This window comes from Indicator indicator, chromosome 2 (genome assembly GCF_027791375.1).
Source record: "Indicator indicator isolate 239-I01 chromosome 2, UM_Iind_1.1, whole genome shotgun sequence".
In the NCBI taxonomy this organism is placed as follows: domain Eukaryota; kingdom Metazoa; phylum Chordata; class Aves; order Piciformes; family Indicatoridae; genus Indicator; species Indicator indicator.
This window is the reverse complement of record NC_072011.1, coordinates 49272805-49293727: the sequence shown is the minus strand read 5'-3', so window position 1 is coordinate 49293727 and position 20923 is coordinate 49272805. Positions and strand designations below refer to the sequence as shown.

Here is a 20923-nt window from a genome sequence, read left to right as displayed (position 1 = left end):
CAGGTCCAAGTTCTCCACATGAAACAAAGGGAAAGAAAAATAAACCAGTCTCCAATGACCCCTTGCAGGGGACTTCTTCTCAAGTGCAGACTAGAAGTCAAACCAAGAATGTTGCTCAGGGTGATAGTGATGAGGAAGAGAAAGTCTGTCTTAAAGATCTAGCTAACTTAGTGAAGCCACCAATCAATGCTGAAGATGCAGGACAGGGTATGAGTCCTAGTAGATGAGGAACTAAAGGACGTGCTTCTGAACTTAAGGAGATTCTACAGAGGCTTTCAACAGAGGGACAGGAAGATGAGGATAATGATGAAGATGATAAGGATGATATACAGTCAGCAAATGCACCCAGGCAGGAAATTAGGCACATAAGAAAAGATTGTATTAGAGGAGACACTGAGCCAGTAATGAGCTGGTTGGGAAGATGCTATGACACAGGTGCTCCTGCTTTTTTAATAGTGAGTGACAAGTCAGCAGCTCAGCTCAGAACTCTTGCAAAAGATACCGGAATTGACAAGCATTTAGGTAGTTGCCTTGGTAAAGTTTCTCTGTGTGCTGTCCTAATGAGATATCTTTCCAGGGATGATCTTCCATGGAACCTTCAGAAATGGAGTACGATAGATGAGGGAATCAAGCCTTTGAGAGAATTTTCTGTGAGAGAAGTAATTTATAGAAATCATCGTATGCTGAATCCTGATGAAATTCCTGTGGGGACAGGTCTTGCCAAGAAGCTCATTAAAATTGCTGGTCCTAATTATGCTACTATTCTGGCAAGCAGAATTGTGGCAAAAAATGTGGTGGAGTACCTTCTCCTCTTGCCTAATTTACTGACCAAATGAGGTTTCAGCCATTGAAATTCTGTCTGGAGAGATAAAGAATTGCATGAAAGAGCTGAAGGAGGAATTTAAAACCTCCATATCCAAACTGGCGAAGGGGGATGACCTCAATTCTTCTTCTTCCAAATGGATACAAATTTCAGCTGTTAGAAACAGACATCCTCCTAGAAGGCCATTTCAAACTAGGCCAAACCAAAACAGACAACAGAGGCAAACACGTGGGATTATTTGGATAACTCAGTGTGATCAGTTTGTTGAAAAATGAATAGGTGGGATGGTCAACCAACTTCTGATCTTTTCAGGAGATTACGAGGGCTGCAAAGTGGCACAGCCTGAAGTAACAATACCAGAAGAGTAGCTTCCTCAGTTTCCCAGAACAATTGTAACTGCTCCAACAGTTCTAACAGTAGGCACTGTGTCAACTGTACATGTGGATGTAATCCCCATAATTAAGGGTGCCCTGCCTCCCACCAGGGCGAGTTAAGGGATAATGGAGATAACAGAATCCTTTGGGATGTATACATTCAGTGTTCTGGCACTTCAAAATTTCAGAAGTACAGGGCCTGGGTTGACACAGGAGCTCAGTGCACCATAATACCATCAAATTATCAAGGGTCAGAGCCTATAACTATTCTGGGAGTCACTGGTGGATCTCAAGAGTTGACTAAGTTGCAAGTTGACATAAGTTTAACTGGGAAAGAGTGGAAGAAACATTAACAGCACCTTGTATTTTGGGAACTGACTTTCTGAGAGAAGGACGTTTCAAAGACCCTACAGTTACAAATGGGTTTTTGGAATAGCAACTGTAGAAATTGATGGAGGAAAATTGAGGTTGTCTATTAGACCTGAGCTTTCAGATGAGGCTGCCATTGTGGGACATCATGAGATAGAGGATGTGAAACTTCCAGTTGCTTCTCAAACTGTGCATCACAGGCAATACAAGACTTAACTTTGACTCTTTGGTGCCCATTCAAAATTTGATTTGTCAGTTGGAAGGTCAGAAAGTCATCAGCAAAACTCGTTCACCTTTCAACAGTCCAATCTGGCGTGTGCAAAAGCAAAATGGAGAATGGTGTCTGACAGTTGACTTTCTTGCCCTGAACAAAGTAACTCCACCCATGAGTGCAGCTGTACCAGACATGATGGAACTCCAGTATGAGCTGGAATCCAAGGAGGCCAAATGGTATGCTAACACAGACATTGCTAATGTTTTTTTCTTTATTCCCATAGCAGAGGAATGCAGGCCTCAGTTTGCCTTCACCTGGAGAGGCATCCAGTACACTATCATATGCCCCAGGGGTGGATACACAGTTTGAGGATCTGTCATGCAGTGATCCATGGTGCTTTGGAGAAAGGTGGAACTCCAGAACATTCAGTTCATAGGTGAAATTATTGTCTGGGGTAAAACTGCTGAAGAAGTCTTTGAGAAATGTAACAAAATAATTGACATTTTCTTGAAAGCTGGTTTCATCATCAAGCCAGACAAAGTGAAAGGACCTGCCAGAGAAATCCAGTTTTTGGGAGCGCAGTAGCAGGATGGTCACCTTCACATTCCAATGGATGTGATAAACAGAGTCTCTGCCATGGCAAATCCTTCTTAGGCATAGTGGGATTTTGAAGACTGCACATTCCTGGATACAGTCAGATTGTGAAACCTCTTTATGATTTGACTCAAAAGAGAAACAGTTTCCAGTGGGGTCCTGAGCAACAAGCAGCCTTTGACCAGATGAAACAAGAAGTAGTTCATGCAATGTTTTTGGGACCTGTTCAAACTGTTCCGGACATTAAGAACATTCTGTACACAGCTGCAAATGAGAATGGTCCAACTTGGTGCTTATGGGAAAGAGCTGCAGGTGAGACATGTGGATGTCCACTTGGTTTCTGGAGTCATGGCTATAGAGGCTCAGAGGTAAATAATACTTCAGCTGAGAAGGAGATACTAGCTGCTTATGAAGGAGTAAAAGCTGCTTCTGAAGTGATTGGAACTGAGTCACAACTTCTTCTAGCTTCTAGATTGCCAGTTCAGAATTGGATGTTCAAAGGCAAAGGTTCTTCACCACATCATGTGACAGATGCCACATGGTCTAAGTAGATGGCTCTGATAACACAGACAGCTCGAATGGTAAACCTTGAAAGGCCCAGTTTGGTGCAGTGATCACAAATAGGACAGAAGGCACTGATTGTAATAAAAGCCTCCAGAGGTGAGAGTAGCTTTTACTGAGGAAGCTACTCCTTCCAGTGACCTTACTGACGATGAAAAGAGATATGCTTTGTTCACAGACAGTTTCTGTTGTCTTGTTGGAAACAAGATGGAAAAAAAAAAAGGAGGTGGAAGTCTGCAGTGTAGAGTCCTACATGTAGAGTTGCAGAGGCAAGAGATGTTGAAGGAGAATCCAGTCAATTTGCAGAGGTAAAAACAGCTGGGCTCTCGATATAAGTGAACGTGAGAGATGGCCAATGCTTTATCTCTACGCTGATTCATGCATGGTTGACTGAGAAAGAAAAGCCTATTTGGGCTTCCGATCTGTGGCAAGCTATTGCTGCTTGCATTGAGAGAATGTCAGTGAAGTTGAGACACATTGATGCTCACATACCTAAGAGCAAAGCTACTGAGTAACAAAAATACAACCACCAGGCAGATGTAGCTGTAAACGTTTCTCAAGTAGATATGAATTCTGATCTTGATGTTGACTGGAAACACCAAGGTGAACTCTTTCTAGCTCGGTGGGCTCATGAGTCATCAGGACGTCAAGGCAGAGATGCAACCTACTAGTGGGCTCCTGACAGGTCAATTGACATTTCCATGGATGCTATTATGCAAGTCATACATGACTGTGACATTCGTGCTGCTAATTAAGCAGGCAAAGCAAGTCAAGCCCTTATGGTATGGTGACCAGTGGTCCAAGTATAAGTATGATGAGGTGTGGCAGATTGATTACATCACTCTACCTTGTTCTTGATCTGGTAAACAATATGTGCTGACTATGATAGAGGCAAGCACTGGAAGGTTGGAAATTTACCTAGTTCCTCATGCAACTGTGCGTAATACTATTCTTGGTCTGGAAAGATAAATCCTGTGGAGACACAGAACTCCAGAGAGAATTGAGTCAGACAAGGGAATTCATTTCAAGAACAATATTGTGAAAAACTGGGCCAAAGCGTGGCATCGAGTGGATATTCCACATTCACTACTATGCACCAGCTTCAGGGAAAATTGAACGTTACAATGGTTTGCTGAAAGCCACTGTCAAAGCCATGGGGAGTGGATCTTTGAAAAATTGGGGGAAACATCTAGCACAAGCAGCCTGGTTGGTAAACAGTAGAGGTTCTGTAAATCGGGCTGGACCTGAACAATCAGATTTGTTGTGAAAGGTAGAAGGTGATAGAGTTTCTGTTATTAGAGAAAAGAACTTGGTAGGGAAAACTGGGTATTTTCTCTTTCAGGAGAGGTCAGACCTATCTGAGGGGTGGTTTCTGCTGAAGGTCCTGGTCACACTTACTGAGTAATGCAAGATAATGGTGAAATTCAGTGTATTCCACAAAGAAATCTAACTATAGCTAAGAGAGTTTAAATTCAGAGTCTGTAATACAGATACAACATCACACTCAAAGAAAGAATCCAGGAGGCATCTACCTCCCGAAGAGCTGTGAGTCACCTCAGAGTCCCTGTTCCCTTTTCTTCGTCTCCATCTGCAAAGATACAAACTGTTTTCTTATTTCCTGTTTTTTGAACTTTTGAATCATCTATATCTGAGATAGTGTCATGGTAGGGCCATGACATGGCTGAGACAGGCCTTAAGATTTCTAGACAGGGTCCCTTTCTCTCCCCTCCTTCCTGCAGAAAAACAGGGCAATGTGGGAAAAAGAACAGAGAGGGCAGGACTCCTGCCTGTCTGGTAAACAAGGTGTTTGTCTGGGGTCAGAGCACGTAAGCACTGCTCCCCCAGAAACAAGGTCCTTCCTTGCTTCTGCCTTTTATAGTTATAGCCTGGCAGAAGGCTTTTCCATTGGGCAGCTACAAGTTAGCTTCAGTGCCCCATTGGACCAACCAATCTCTGGCAATTTGTATATGTACAAGTGACTTCGTAGTTACCCTTGCCTTGCCTTGCCTTGCCTTGCTTCAAACCTTGCTTCAAGCCTACTTGGACCCGTCTCGTAGAAGCTGCCTTAAGTTGCCCTGCCCTGCCTCAAGTGCCTGGTCCGGAGCCTGGGATAAAGCCACAAGCCATACACATGCAAGCTGGAGAAGCCACAAGCCTAGAAGCCAGAGTTGCCTACCCTGCTTCCCCTTGCCACCAGAATCATGCCATGCCTCAGTTTACCCAAAATCCAAGCAAGCGCCCATCGCTACAAGTGTCTTTAACAGCCCACCGTCTGCTGAAGCCAGATCAGCCTGGGATGACGTGCTAAACTCTTAGCAGCAGCAGCATCCCCCAATGTGTGTAAACTAGCTGTGAGTAATTAGTTCATTGGCCTTTGGGTTTAACAGTTCTTATCGAGCCTCCCCCCTGCTGTGATTGAGCACTATCTGCTCTCGGGGACTCTCTGTTTCCAAGCTGTTGTCTCCTAATTTGCATAGAATAGTTTGTACTTGCCCTAATACTGCATATTCCCATTGTAAATATATATTCCAACCGTACAACAATCCTTTTAATGAGTTTTGGCATTTTTCATTAATAAAGGGTTACATTTTTATTAATACCCGTTTGCCATATTGTTTGTTATTGTTTTGAGTGTAATTAATAAATAATTCCTCCCTTGACCACAACAGATAGCCAGAATGGAAAATAATCTGAAAAGTTACTGATGAACTAAGTTCAGTGGAGGCCATTACACTTGTTGGGAGGTTGTGTTGTCTCTTCTTGAAGTTTTCAAGCTCCAGGTGGATAAAGCTCTGATCTGAGCTCACAATTGAGTGTGGTTTGAGGAGGATCTTGGGTTAGAGACTTTGTGAGATCCCTTCCAACCTGAACTGATCCTACTATGGTGCTCCATCTTAAGAATCCACTAATATAATTCAACTCGGTTCTTCTGCCTCTTACCCTGGGGAAGTGCTTTTTTATATGCAGAGAAAGAATTGCGAGTGGAGGTTTGCATCTAATAAACAGGAATGTGAACAGACAGTTTAATCAAAACATCTGTGCTTCAAGGATGATCTTAGGCCACTTCTTTTTCTGTGCTTACATAGTCACATACCATCAAGAAAAGCTGTAAGAGAAACCGTGAACTGCCACTTAATTGCGTTTCCTCCAGATAATCCTGGGTAATTTACATTTTTCAGTCATTGCCACTGGGCTGCTCAGTTTCATGACTTTTCCACAAAAGCTTGAGACAATTGTAGTGAAGGCATCACATGCCCAGAATTATGCCCCCAGATACCAGCTAGCTTGTCCCAACATATTCTGGGAAGTCCCCCCTTCCACCCTTCTTTCAAGAGAGGAGGAACAAAGGGTTCAGGCGCCAGCCTGTCTCCTAAGGGAATAAACAACTGCAGGCACCCCATCTCAGTGGGATGCCTATGCTCTGTCCATCTAAGGGCATAATTCTAGCTTCACCTTTTCTATAGGTGGAAGCAGGTTATTGGCAAGTGTGCCCATTGGCTAGTCCCAGCGTCGAGTGTCTGTAAGTATTGCTCCATTTGGTGCTACGTCACTCTCTTCTTTTGCTTTCACTTGTTACGTGACTCGCGATGCGTCTGCTGTTAGGTTTCCGCCCACGCAAGCATACTGGAAGCCTCTGCGAACAACGGAGCCAGGCCATTGAGCTCACCTCGAGGAACCTGCAAAGGATGATCCCATCGCCAAAGGTGCTGTAGACCCAGTCAAAAGGGACTGAGGGAAGCCCCGAAAGAGAGGGTAAGCTGTAACCCGGAAGGGGAAGGACTAAGCCTAGGCAGCTAGTCCAGCTTTGCTGCAAGCTAATTAAGTAGCCATAAGCAGCCCTAAGCAGAAACACATCTTGCGTAGCCCCTGCCGTCCGCGGGAGGGAAAGGGAGCCACCCCCTGTAGCCGCTCCGCAGCCCGTATCAGGGCGAAACACCCGGGATTTCCCCGAGGGAAAAGAGAGAGCAAAAGATTAGCCTCTCTATTGAAGTCAAGGCAACGGCTGGACCATTATAATTTAAATGGAAAGCAGTCGCCGAGAGAAGTGGCAGTCAGCTCACCTTGAGCTGAATCGAGGGGGGGGAAGCATCACGTCACCGCACCCCCACTGAAACCTCCCTACGGAAAACTGCCCTCGATCGTAGGGCCGACCACCGAAAGGACCTGGCCCTTCTGAGCCGATCCTCCGGTCAGGGAGCCAGCCCCTCCCCGCAGACTGCGGGAGGACAAAGAAGCCAACTGCCCCTTCCCACAGACCGTGGGACGAGAAAGCCAACCTTGCCCCCCCCCACCCGAGCCAGGAGGGAGAAAGAAAGTCACCGCCCAAACAGGGCCAGTCTCAGGCAGAAAGCAGATACCCAGCGATCCTGCGTTATCGTGCAATTTGTCTCGCTGCATGTATCTTTCATGTGTATAACATTTAGTAGCATTCTATTCAAAGCGCCCGCGTGTAGCTGCGTGATTTTTCCAGCTTAACCTGCCTCGTGACATTAAAAATATCTCTATACCTAGCTAGCAGCCACAAGCGCCCTGTCGAGTCTACATCTAGTGGACAAGCGGCAGAACTGCACCCTTTCGTTCCCTTAATTAGAAATTGACTGTAAATATTATAATTGGGTGTAATTGTAAATACTAAATCAGTTATGATCTATATTATTACAACCGTGCATCCGAACCAATATATGTACAGTTATTAATCAAATATTAATAATAATAATTTTCATAACTCATATTTTCGTAATTATAATTAATAACCACCATCCTCTATCCCTATTCCCCCTCTCCACAACAACAATATATTGAGCTTTTAGTAAATCTCAGTCTAAAAATAAAAGGAACACCTGAAGATTAGAAAGTGCCAACATTAACATTAAGCTAACTGCGGTAATACCTACCAAGAAGTTTTTGGTATAATTAGATTATGATACTGCAATGTAAGAAAAAGCATAACATATGTATAGTATGACTCAGTTAACAGTGCGACTACTAACCTTTAAAAAATTTATTTCTGTCTTGTAAAAATCTGGGCTAGTTTCTGAGATACAGTGGAAAACCACCAGCTTGAAAGTAGATTAAAGAGGGAGTTACCCTCTGAACTTTCTCTACCTAAGTTGTTCACATGGTTGAAGAGATTTTTTGAGCACACAGAGACTCCCAGCTTAGGTTATCCTGGGCAGCATTGTAGTGGCAGCTGTTCACAGATATCCATGTGCACACATTTACCTGAACAGGGGGAAGTGCCTGTTAAGAACTTTTTACTGCTAATTAATTTCTTGTGTATAGCAGCACCTTCTGTCAGCTCAGCCAGCCATGTTCATAGTGCCTGCTGTAAGGATGCTGAGTGCTGAGCAAGTCATATGGAGCTGGAAATCACTGGGCCAAACAGAGGCACATTGAAATGGGAAATGTCATGATGGATACATGAAGGGTTAGAATTGATTTGGTGAGAAAAGATATTTGAATCTCTCTGCAGAGGTATATTGAAGGAGACAAGCATCAAGAGGTAAACAGTGGTGGGGAATGATTGTGTGTAAAGGTTTAGAAAATGGGTTGCTAGTCCAAACTGAGTACTGCAACCAGCAATGGCAGATCCCTGTTTTAATTAGCCAGGACAGCTGTCATTACAGCCACTGTTATGGGAACACCTGTGTACTGCTGCATGGGATTTTTCTCATGCTGATGGTCCCCTCCCACCTGCAGTCCTGTTCCTGGCCAAGTGCTGCTTATCTCTTGTATCTGTGTTCTGGTGAATTGTCTATGGAGCAGGGATCTGACACAGTTAGGTACTGTGGTGATTTAAAGCAGTACAAAGAGTTTGGATCTGGCAAAGAAGAGGACTACCCCCTTACATAGAGAGGAAAAGGAGTTAAGAGTCTCTACAATGGAGGAAGAAGCAGCTTGTTCAAAACATTTGTTTGTTTAAAATATCTGTATAAAACCCCAGAATCCCTTTTGCACATCTGAAAATATCCAGAGGACACCTTGAATCAGTTCCATTTCATGAGGGCAAGGCATTTTAGAATGAATAAAGTAGCTGAGTGCTTAACAGGAAGAAGGGGAGCAGTTGGCCTATTTTAAGCTGTAAATTTTGAATGATGTATAGAGAAATTGTATCCAAACCTTTTTCCGTTTTGATAAAGAAGAAAATAATTCCTTTAGAGGTGTTTTCTAATATTTCCTCAGGTTTTGTGCTTCTTACTGCAACTCAGTTGTAAGAGCATCTTATTTTTAATTGACCAGACATATCAGATGGAAACTATTCAACTCAGAGTGCAAGCCTGCTAATGTTAGGGAACATTGGAATTCTAGGATTATAAGACTGAACATGGTTACAAGTAAAGAGACAGTTAAGAAACTCATCTACATACTTTTTGATTTTTTTAACATGAAAGTTCAGGATGCTTAGTGTATTTTCATTTTTTTTTTTAATGCTTCTCATATATACAAAATTTTTATTTTCCTGTAATAAATGATACATTTTAAAATAGCAGAACCCAACTCTAATCTCATAAGGAGGGATCTCTTCTTTTACTCATGGTGCATAACAGTCCTGTTTACTGGAAGAACCACTTCTGAGTTTGAAAATCACTCGTACTAGCCAGAGTTTTTTGAATTGTGCATCTGGTTGCCATGTCAAAAGTCTGTGTACTGGCTTATCTTTCCAGGTATTGATGTAGTGATTTCATTCTATTGTGAGAAAATAAAAATCAGTCCTTTTTAAAATCAGCCAGTATGAAATATTTTTAGAAGATTTTGTTTAAATATTTAAGTTAAAAATTGGAGAGCCCTACAATTGTTAAACGGCAAATGTATAGCTATGAGAAATGTCAGATGAGACAAATACTGTCTTGACATCCTTCAATTTTCAGAAAATATGATATGTCATTTGTGCTAAGTGATCAGTTTTATGACAATTACTGGATATGAGAAATGGACACAGTACAATAGGCAGTTCTTAGAAAATAAAATGCAGAAAGATTTGTTTCTTTGTTTCTGAGTTTAGTATTTCACAAATAGTGTATGTCTAAGCCTTTCATCTTTAACTGGTTTTCAGAAATCCTGAGGGCTCATGATTGTGAGGCCATGTTAGTGTTTTCTTTGAATGAATCAAGTTGAAATTACAAGAAATAAATGTATGGATTTAGTGTAATCCTATTTGTAACCCATTTGCTTATATACTACAGGTACTATAATCAAAGACAGAATTGTTTTTCCTGTGCTAATTTGATTCAGGTTCGTTTTCCTGGTCGATGATAGGTTGATTACACATGATAGAACATTAATGAACAGTGGAATAACAGTCTAGAAAAGTCAGAAACTTGGAATACAGAGGAACAAACTGGAAACTCGTATAATGCAAAAACAAACAGCTGTGGTGCCTCGGGAGGCAGGACAGACCCTCCTGGCCTCACTATGGAGTTAAGCCACAGAGAAACAGTGTGTGAACTTTAGAAATAACCAAGTAAATTAGCTTTAGTTACTCATGAACCGCTGAGCTTCTAGTCACCAAAATTTTGCCAAATGAAGAGAGGTGCATGGAGCTATAACCAAAGAGTAGACCAAAGGGCAGGGATAATCCAAAAGAAATCCCAAATTGGGGGAAGTGAGGGGGAGAAAGAGAGCACCCTGCTGCGGTGTGGCTTGGAGTTAAACATGCTGCTATGAAGACAATAACAGGTAGTCACCCTAAAGGCAGGCATGAAGTGGGTGCTTGTTGCCATCTGGAATCCCGCTAACAAACAGGGTTGTGTGCTTTTGAGTCACCCCCTATAAATTCCCCTTTTGAAAACTGAACAGCCCAATGGCAGATTACCTTTTCAAATTTCGCCAATCAGTTCAAAGTGCTGTATGGTGAGCAAACTGTACATGTCTTCTTGACTAGCCTCTGACACATGCAGTTGTCTGTGAGAAACGTGAGGCACGGGGTCCAGCTGCCACCCCTTCCAGGCAGCTTTAATGGCACCTGCCTCTTGGCTCCTCGTCATCAATCTGGACCACTGCAACAGGGAGGGAGAAGAAAGGGCAGTGGCCAAACAGTTTAGCTGGTGCATTAATGCCTATTCCAGGACAGGAGTTTGTATCATTGTATTTTTGACTTGGAGTTAACATGAATTTTGTCCATCGTACCTTCTAAAAGAAGGAACTGTTTCTGGACGGTTAACAAGTTTAAATATGGTGGTCACTTACCTGATTTGCAGATTTTTTGCAGATCACATCAAATATCATCATAAATAGTAAAATACTCTTTACAATGTTGTTCATGTTGAATTTTATTAGGATTATAGTAGTATTCTTTACATCAGTCCTGCCAATCTATTCTGGGAAGCTGTTAGTGATTTATGTGCTGGGCCATTAAATGCATACTTATAGACTTTTCAGTTTTACTATAAATTTTAAAAATCACATGTAAACTATATCTTTGTGACTTTTTTTTTTTTTAAGTAAAGACTTTACTTACTTCTGCCTGACCTTGCAGATGCAAGGGAAATATGTAGTTTAGGATTGCAGCCACATGTGCTGCAGAACCTCAATCAGGTATTTGGAAGCTTTGTATAATAAAACAGTATTTTATGAAGTCTTTTCAATAGTGTTACTTTAAAATATTTTTTGCCTTCTCACGCATTTTGTTGAGGTATCAAGTGCACGTATAATTTTGATAAAACAAGTAGTTACATAGATTGTTTTTTTCTTCCTTTTATACTTACTGTTCTATAATGTGGTAATGGAGATACCTGAGTTTCGTTTCTCAGATTATTGACAACTTCCATGTTAACAGTCAAATGTTGAAAGAGTTGGAAATTGTGCTGTTTAGCATTTAGATAATACAAAAAATATTCAACAATTGGGGTGAACTACATGGGTTGTTCTGCCTGGGGATTGTTGGAATGGTCTTTTCTTTCCCCTGTCCCTGCCTCAAACTGTAACAACCTTTCTCAAATTTGTCTTATGCTTGAAGACAAGGCAGGTGGAATTCAGTCTTTATAACAGGTCACCCATGACTTCCTGCCATCTTTAGCTTCTTGGTAAGACTCCTGTTTGTTCTCATTCTTAAGCTTGCTATGAAACTCCTGTTTTTCAACTAATTGAAGGAAATGGTTAAGTAACTGTCTTTTCTTTTGCTCTTCTGGTTGCAGTGCAACATGAACAGTCTGTGCTGTGGTGTTGGTGTGGAAGGTTGCGCATGATTGCTTTCAGAAAGAGTTCTTTATTTGTGATAGCTGTAGAGTCTTAGCTGACATTGTCCAAATACTGAGTTCTGTTGGGCAGTCAGCCTTATGAAGAGTACACTTATTAATTGTGTGCTGTATGTGCTTATTATCCCAAACAATGAATTGCAGTAAGCACTCAAATCACATTTCAAACAGCAACATTTTATGGTTTAATTGACTTTGGTTTTCGATAACTTTACCTAAATGGACTTATTGTAAGTTCATTTTTATTTCCTCTGCTGCTGTACTACAAGTCAGATGTATTTCTTAAAAAAAATATTCTACAAAAGTTGAAAAAATGTGCAGATGAAATGTGGTTTTTATGCTTGAAAAAGTCAAAGTAGATTTCATGCTAAAGAAAGAGTTATTCTCAAAATTATATGTTTTGCTTGAATTTATGCAAGTGGTCTTATCTTTAGAATACTGTACTTATGAGGAATTTGCATATTTAATAACATAGTGATCTCTTATACCATCTCAAGACACACAAATCCATAAGGCCCAATGGGATGCATCCACGAGTGCTGAGAGAGCTGGCTGATACTGTTGCTGAAACTCTCTCCATCATCTTTGAAAAGTCATGGAGAACAGGAGAGGTGCCTGACAACCGGAAGAAAGCAAATGTCACTCCAATCTTCAGAAAAGGCAAAAGGAGGACCCAGGCAACTACAGAGCAGTCAGCCTCACCTCCATCCCTGGAAAGATGATGGAGCAGCTCATTCTGGAGGTCATCTTTAACCACAGGAAGGTTATCAGGAACAAGAAGGTTATCAGGAGTAGCCAAGATGGATTTACCAAGGGCAGATCCTGTCTAACTAATCTGATAGCCTTCTATGAAGTTATTACCAAATGGGTAAAAGAGGGAGGAGCAGTGGATGTCATAAATCTTGACTTCAATAAAGCTTTTAATACTGTTTCCCATAACATCGTCATAGAAAAGCTCAGGAGATGTGGCATAGATGGTTGATCAGTGAGGTGGATTGAAAACTGGCTCCACAACAGAGCTCAGAGGGTCGTCATCAGTGGCACAGTGTCAGCTGGGAGACATGTGGCCAGTGGTGTCCCCCAGGGATCGGTACTGGGTCCAGTTTTGTTCAGGATCTTTATTAATGATGTGAATGAGGGGATTGAGAGTACCCTCAGAGAGTTTGCTGATGATACAAAACTTTGGGGGTTGGCTGACACCCTGTCAGGCTGTGCAGCCATCCAACGTGACCTGGACAGGCTGGAGAGCTGAGTGCAGGCAAACCTCATGAAGTTTAATAATAAGGTCAAGTGGAGGGTCCTACATCTGGGGAGGAATAACAACATGCACCAGTACAGGTTAGGGGCTGCCCTTCTGGAAAGCAGCTCCACAGAGAAAGACCTTGGAGTCATAGTAAACAGCAAGTTCTTCATGGAACAACAATGTGCTCTTGTGGCCAAGAGAGCCAATGCTATTCTGGGATGTGTTAAGAAAGGTGTGTCCAGCAGGTCTAGGGAAGTTCTACTCTGCCCTAGTGAGACCACACCTGGAATACTGTGTCCAGTTTTGGGCTCCCGAGTTCAAGAAAAACAGGCAACTACTGGAGAGAATCCAATGGAGAGCCATGAGGATGATTAGGGGACTTGACCATCTCCCCTATGAAGAAAAACTGAGATCCCTGGGCCTGCTTAATCTGGAGAAGACTGAGAGGGGATCTCATAAATATGTATAAATTTCTGAAGGGTGGGTGTGAAGTGGAGGGGGCCAGGCTCTTCTCAGTGGTTCACAGTGATAAGACAAGGAACAATGGGTTCAAACTAGAACACAGAAGATTTCACCTCAACATGAGGATAAACTTCTTTACAGTGAGGGTGATGGATCACTGGAACAGGCTGCCCAGGCGGGTTGTGAACTCTCCTTCTCTGGAGACTTTCAAAACTCACCTGGATGCATTCGTGTGCAGACTACCCTAAGTGATTGTGATGGTTTGAAACTGTCTTTTTAATTTTTCCTTGCAAAGTTCAGAACAGAGAAAGTGAAAGAGTGTAAATAAGTCACTATTGGGTGTAAGAAAGCAAAATAACAATTGTTCTAAACACTTCCATTGGATAGATAGAAATGTTTAAGAACTATTACCCAAAACAAAGTGGGGCACTCTGCACATTCTGCGTTCTGCAGTGGGGGCAGTTGCTGGGCTGTCTGGCTGCTGTTTCTTCTTCTCTTCTGGCTGCAGATAACACGTACTGACCTTGGCAGCTAACAACTTTCTGCTTAATTAACTCTGCTTCTCTGTCCTGGGGCCTGGGGAGAAGCTCCTGGGAGAGAGAGAGGCCCCTCTGGGAGGGTCCCCTTGGGGGGAAGCAAAGGGAGATCGGTTGTGCTTTTCTGTTGATTGTATATATTTGTAAATGTTGTGAACTTTGTATATTTGTACATATTCATTGCATTTCATCATAGATTTTAGACTCTGCTTGTAAATACAGCCTTCATTTGCTTCCAGACTGGGCTAGCCTGGTCACTTGTTGGTGGGGGGGGAATTTCAGCTCACACCGACACATCTTTTTTTTTTTTTTTTTTTTGGCGTCCCTGGGTGGGTGGCTAGCTCAGTCGGTAGAGCATGAGACTCTTAATCTCAGGGTCGTGGGTTCGAGCCCCACGTTGGGCACCATTAATGAGGCACAGGCAGACACAGCTGCACAAGCAGGCGCCATTACCGAGGCACAGTCTCCTCCCTCTGCTGCCGAGATGGACGCAGCAGCAGCTGCAGGGTCTCAAAGCATACCTGCTGACTCTGCACAGGATCCTTCTGTTCCTGCTGATTCTGTACAGAATCCCTCTGCACCTGCTGACTATGCACAGAATTCCCCTGCACCTGCTAACCCTACTGTGAATGTGAAAGCTCAACCAGTGAATTTGGTTGCCACTATCACCAGAAAGCGCAAAGGAGCTGCAGGAGAAGGTGCAGATGGTGCAGGAGATGGTGCAGATGGAGGTGAGGGTCCTTCTACTCAGGGTCCCTCTGTTAAGAAAGATCCTTCTGGTGAGGAAGAGAAGGTTAGCCTTAAAACTCTGGCAGACCTCTTGAGACCACAAATGAATGATGGAGATGTAGGTCAGGATGTATACCCTGGTAAATTAGCAATTGCTGGAAGTGCCTCTGAACTCCAGGAAATTGCACGGAGGATTACAGTAGGAGTATGGGGACAGCAAGCTCAGGATGATGATGATGACGATGATGAGGATGACATACAGTCAGCTAATGCACCCAGACAGGAAATTAGACATGTGAGGAAAGATTACATCAGAGGAGATACTGAGCCAGTCCTGTCTTGGCTAGCCAGGTATTTTGATATGGGAGCCCCAGCCTTGGTGGTAGGTGAGAAGTCGGCCTCTCAGTTGGGTACGCTCTCAAAGGATACTGGCATAGACAGGCATCTAGGCAAGTGCATTGGTAAAGTTTCTCTGTGGGCACGCCTCTTACTGGCAGTCCTGATGAGGTACCCCAGCAGAGATGATTTACCATGGAACCCTAAGCCTTGGACCACAATAGATGAGGGAATCAAGCGTCTGAGAGAAGTTTGCTGTGAGAGAAGTGATGTGTGGAGATCATAAGATGCTGAATCCTGATGAAATTCCTGTTGGAACAGGCCTTGCCAAAAAGCTCATTAAGGTTGCTCCTCCTAATTATGCTACTATTCTGGCAAGCATGATTGTGGCAAGAAATTATGGCGGAGTGCCTCCTACCCAACCAGGACAAGGAGGCCGATGAGCTATTCTATAAGCAGCTGGAAGCTGTCTCAAGATCATCAGACCTTGTCCTTGTGGGGGACTTTAACCTACCAGACATCTGCTGGGAACTTAATTCAGCAGAGAGGAGACAGTCCAGAAGGTCTATAGAGTGCATGGATGACAACTTCCTGATGCAGCTCTTAGGTGAACCTACCAGGGGTAAGGCTCTGCTTGATCTGCTGTTCTCAAATAGAGAAGGGCTGGTGGGAGATGTGATGGTTGGAAGCTGTCTAGGGTGCAGCGACCATGAGATAGTGGAGTTTTCAATATGCAGGGAAATAGGGAGGAGCAGTAACAGAACCCTCACTTTGGACTTCCGAAGGGCAAACTTCAGCTTGTTCAGGCAACTTATTCAGAAAGTTCCCTGGGTAATAGCCCTTAAGAAGAAAGGGGTCCAGGATGGTTGGACCTACTTCAAACAGGAGCTCCTAAAGGCACAGGAACTGGAAGTTCCCACATGCCGTAAGACGAGCCCGCGGGGAAGATGACCGGCCTGGATGAGCAAGCAGCTCCTGAAGGATTTAAGGGAAAAAAAGAGGGTTTATCGCCTTTGGAAAGGGGGGGAGGCAACTAGTGACATTTTTAAGGATGTTGCTAGATCATGTAGAAGAAAGAGAGGCAAAAGCACAGTTAGAAATTAAACTGGCCGCTTCCGTGAAGGCCAAAAGAAAGCATTTTTATAAATATATTAATGCTAAAAAGAGGGGCAAGAGGAGCCTCCACTCTTTATTGGACGTGGAGGGTAACATTGTAACTAAGGATGAGGAGAAGGCTGAGATTCTAAATACCTTCTTTGCCTCCATTTTCAACAGTAAGGCAGGAGGACTTCAGGATAACTGGCCTCCTGAGCTGGTCGATGGGGTCAAGGAGCAGTGTTGTACTCTTGAAATCCATGTGGAATTAGTTTGAGACTTGTTGAGTCACTTGGATATTCACAAGTCCATGGGACCTGATGGGATTCATCCTAGGGTGCTGAAAGAGCTGTCAGATGAGCTGGCCAAGCCTCTGTCCATCATTTTCCACCAGTCCTGGCTCACTGGAGAGGTCCCAGAAGACTGGAAACTGGCCAATGTGACGCCCATCCACAAGAAGGGACGAACAGAAGAACCTGGGAACTACAGGCCTGTCAGCCTGACCTCAGTGCCAGGGAAAATCATGGAGCAGATTGTCTTGGGGGCAATCACTGAATACCTGAAGGATAGCCAAGGAATCAGGCCCAGCCAACATGGATTTAGGAAGGGCAGGTCCTGCCTCACCAACCTGATCTCCTTCTATGATCAGGTGACCCGCCTGGTGGACGTGGGAAAGGCTGTGGATGTAGTCTACCTGGACTTCAGCAAGGCCTTTGACACTGTCCCCCACAGCAAACTCTTGGCCAAACTGGCAGCTTGTGGCTTGGACAGCAGCACTCTGTGCTGGGTTAGGAACTGGCTGGAGGCCGAGCCCAGAGAGTGGTGGTGAATGGTGCCACATCCAGCTGGCAGCCTGTCACTAGTGGTGTCGCCCAGGGATCAGTGCTGGGCCCCATCCTGTTCAATATCTTTATCGATGATCTGGATGAGGGGACTGAGTCCATCATCAGTAAATTTGCAGATGACACCAAGCTGGGAGCAGGTGTTGATCTGTTAGAAGGTAGAAGGGCTCTGCAGAGGGACCTTGACAGGCTGGACAGATGGGCAGAGTCCAACATGATGGCATTCAACAAATCCAAGTGCCGGGTGCTGCACTTTGGCCACAACAACCCCATGCAGAGCTACAGGCTGGGGTCAGAGTGGCTGGAGAGCAGCCAGGTGGAAAGGGACCTGGGGGTACTGGTTGACAGCCGCCTGAACATGAGCCAGCAGTGTGCCCAGGTGGCCAAGAGAGCCAATGGCATCCTGGCCTGCATCAGGAATAGTGTGGCCAGCAGGAGCAGGGAGGTCACTGTACCCCTGTACACAGCACTGATTAGGCCCCACCTTGAGTACTGTGTCCAGTTCTAGGTCCCTCAGTTTAGGAAAGATGTTGAATTGCTGGAGCATGTCCAGAGAAGGGCAACGAGGCTGGTGAGAGGCCTTGAGCACAAGCCCTATGAGGAGAGGCTAAGGGAGCTGGGACTGTTTAGCCTGGAGAAGAGGAGGCTCAGGGGTGACCTCATTGCTGTCTACAGCTACCTGAAGGGAGGTTGTAGCCAGGAGGGGGTTGGTCTCTTCTCCCAGGTAACCAGCACCAGAAAAAGAGGACATAGTCTCAAGCTGCGCCAGGGGAGATTTAGGCTGGAGGTGAGGAGAAAGTTCTTCACAGAGGGAGTGGTTGGCCATTGGAATGGGCTGCCCAGGGAGGTGGTGGAGTCACCATCCCTGGAGGTGTTCAAGAGGGGATTGGAGTGACACTTGGTGCCATGGTTTAGATAGTCATGAGGTTTAGGGTGACAGGTTGGACTCGATGATCTTTCAGGTCTCTTCCAGCCTTCTTGATTCTATGATTCTACTGTTGGCCATTTCACTGACCAAATGAGGCAATTGGAGGATAGTCTTGCACATACTTCTTTGGTTTCAGCCATTGAAACTTTGTCTGGAAAGACTGAGAATTGCATGAAAGTGCTGAAGGAGGAATTTAAAACCTCCATATCCAAGTTGATGAAGTGGGATTATGCTGATTCCTCTTCCTGCAGATGGATACAAGTTTCAGCTGTCAGGAACAGATGTCCTCCAAGAAGGCTGTTCCAGAACAGGTCAAACCAAAACAGACAGCAGAGGCAATCGCGTGGCAGTATCTGGATAACTCTGTGTGACCAGTTTGGTGAGAACATGAACAGATGGGATGGTCAACCAACTTCTGATCTTTTCAGGAGGTTATGAGAGCTGGAGAGTGGCAGATCCCGAGATAACAATACCAGGAGGGTAGCTGTCACTTCCTCAGTTTCCCAGAACAACTCTAATACCTCCAACAGTGATTCTAATTCTAGTGCTGGACATCGTGCCGGCTGTGCATGTGGAGGTAATCCCCAGAATTGGGGGTGCCCTGCCTTCTTGCAGGGGGACGTAAGGGATAATAGAGATAACAGAATCTGTTGTGATGTGTACATCCAGTGGCTTGGCACTTCAAAATTTCAGAAGTACAGGGCCTTGGTTGACACAGGAGCTCAGTGCACCATAATACCATCAGATTGTCAAGGGGGAGAATCTATAATTATTCAGGGAGTCACTGGTGGATCTCAAGAGTTGTTTAAGATAGAGGTTGATATAAGTTTAACTGGGAAGCAGTGGAAGAAACATACTATTGTAACAGGTCCTAATGCACCTTGTATTTTGGGAATTGATTTTCTGAGAGAAGGGCGTTTTAAAGACCCTAAGGGTTACAAATGGGCTTTTGGAATAGCAACTGTAGAAATTGATGGAGGAAAATTGAAGTTGTCCATTAGACCTGAGCTTTCAGATGAATCTGCAGTTGTGGGACAACATGAGATAGAGGATGTGAAGCTGCCGGTTGCTTCTCAAACTGTGCATCACAGACAATACAGAACCAACCGTGACTCTTTGGTGCCCATTCAAAACTTGATTCGTCAGTTGGGAGAGTCAGAAGGTCATCAGCAAAACTCATTCACCTTTCAACAGTCCAATCTGGCCTGTGTGAAAGCAGAATGGAGAGTGGCGTCTGACAGTTGATTTCCGTGCCTTGAATGAAGTAACTCCACCCATGAGTGCAGCTGTACCAGACATGATGGAACTCCAATATGAGCTGGAATGCAAGGAGGCCGAATGGTATGCTACCATAGACATTGCTAATGTTTTCTTCTCTATTCCCATAGCAGAGGAATGCAGGCCTTAGTTTGCCTTCACCTGGAGAGGCATACAGTACACATTCAATCGTTTGGCCCAGGGGTGGATTCACAGTTCAAGCCTCTGTCATGCAGTGATCCATGATGCCTTGGAGAAAGGTGGAGCTCCAGAAAACATTCAGTTCATCGATGACATCATCGTCTGGGGTGAGACTGCTGAAGAAGTCTTTGAGAAAGTGTGTCGGTGTGAGCTGAAATTCCCCCACCACCAACAATAACCAGGCTAGCTCAGTCTGGAAGCAAATGAAAAGCTGTATTTACAAGCAGAGTCTAAAATCTACAATGAAATGCAATGAATATGTACAAATATACAAAATTCACAACATTCACAAATATATACAATCAACAGAAAAGCACAACCGATCTCCCTTTGCTTCCCCCCAAGGGGACCCTCCCAAAGGGGCCTCCCTCTCCCAGGAGCTTCCCCCCCAGACCCCCGTGGACAGAGAAGCAGAATTAGTTAAGCAGAAAATTGTTAACTTAGCTGCCAAGGTCAGTACGTGTTATCTTCAGCCAGAAGAGAAGAAGAAACAGCAGCCAGACAGCCCAGCAACTGCCCCCACTGCCGAACGCAGAATGTGCCGAATGCCTACTTTGTTTTGGGTAATAGTTCTTAAACATTTCTATCTATCCAATGGAAGTGTTTAGAACAATCGTTATTTTGCTTTCTTACACCCAATAGTGACTTATTTACATTCTTTCACTTTCTCTGTTCTGAACTTTGCAAGGAAAAATTAAAAAAACAGTTTCAAACCATCACAGAAAGGTAACAAAATCATTGACATTCTCTTGCAAGCTGGTTTCGCTATCAAGCGAGACAAGGTGAAAGGACCTGTCAGAGAAATCGAGTTTCTGGGAGTGTGGTGGCAAGTTGGTTGCCATCACATTCCAATGGATGTGATAAACAGAGTTTCCATCATGGCAAATCCCATTAACAAGAAAGAAACTGTACATTTCTTAGGCATAGTGGGATTTTGGAGACTGCACATTCCTGGATACAGTCAGATTGTGACACCTTTCTATGATGTGACTCGAAAGAGAAACAATTTCCAGTGGGGTCCTGAGCAACAAGCAGCCTTTAACCAGATAAAGTGAGAGGTAGTCCAAGCCATGGGTCTGGGACCTCTCCGAACTGGTCCAGACATTAGGAACATTCTGTACACGGCTGCAAGTGACAATGGTCCAACCTGGTGCTTATGTCAAAG

General features: G+C 44.1%; 1 protein-coding gene and 1 non-coding gene across 2 annotated transcripts in view; both read left to right on the top strand.

Moving 5' to 3' along the window:
- Positions 1 to 20923, top strand: part of MTA3 (metastasis associated 1 family member 3) — a 191717-nt gene that overhangs the window by 56243 nt on the left and 114551 nt on the right. The gene's annotated exons all lie outside the window — the stretch shown is intronic.
- On the top strand, positions 14702 to 14774 carry TRNAK-CUU (transfer RNA lysine (anticodon CUU)). Its single transcript has one exon. It is a non-coding gene; the product is annotated as a tRNA-Lys (tRNA).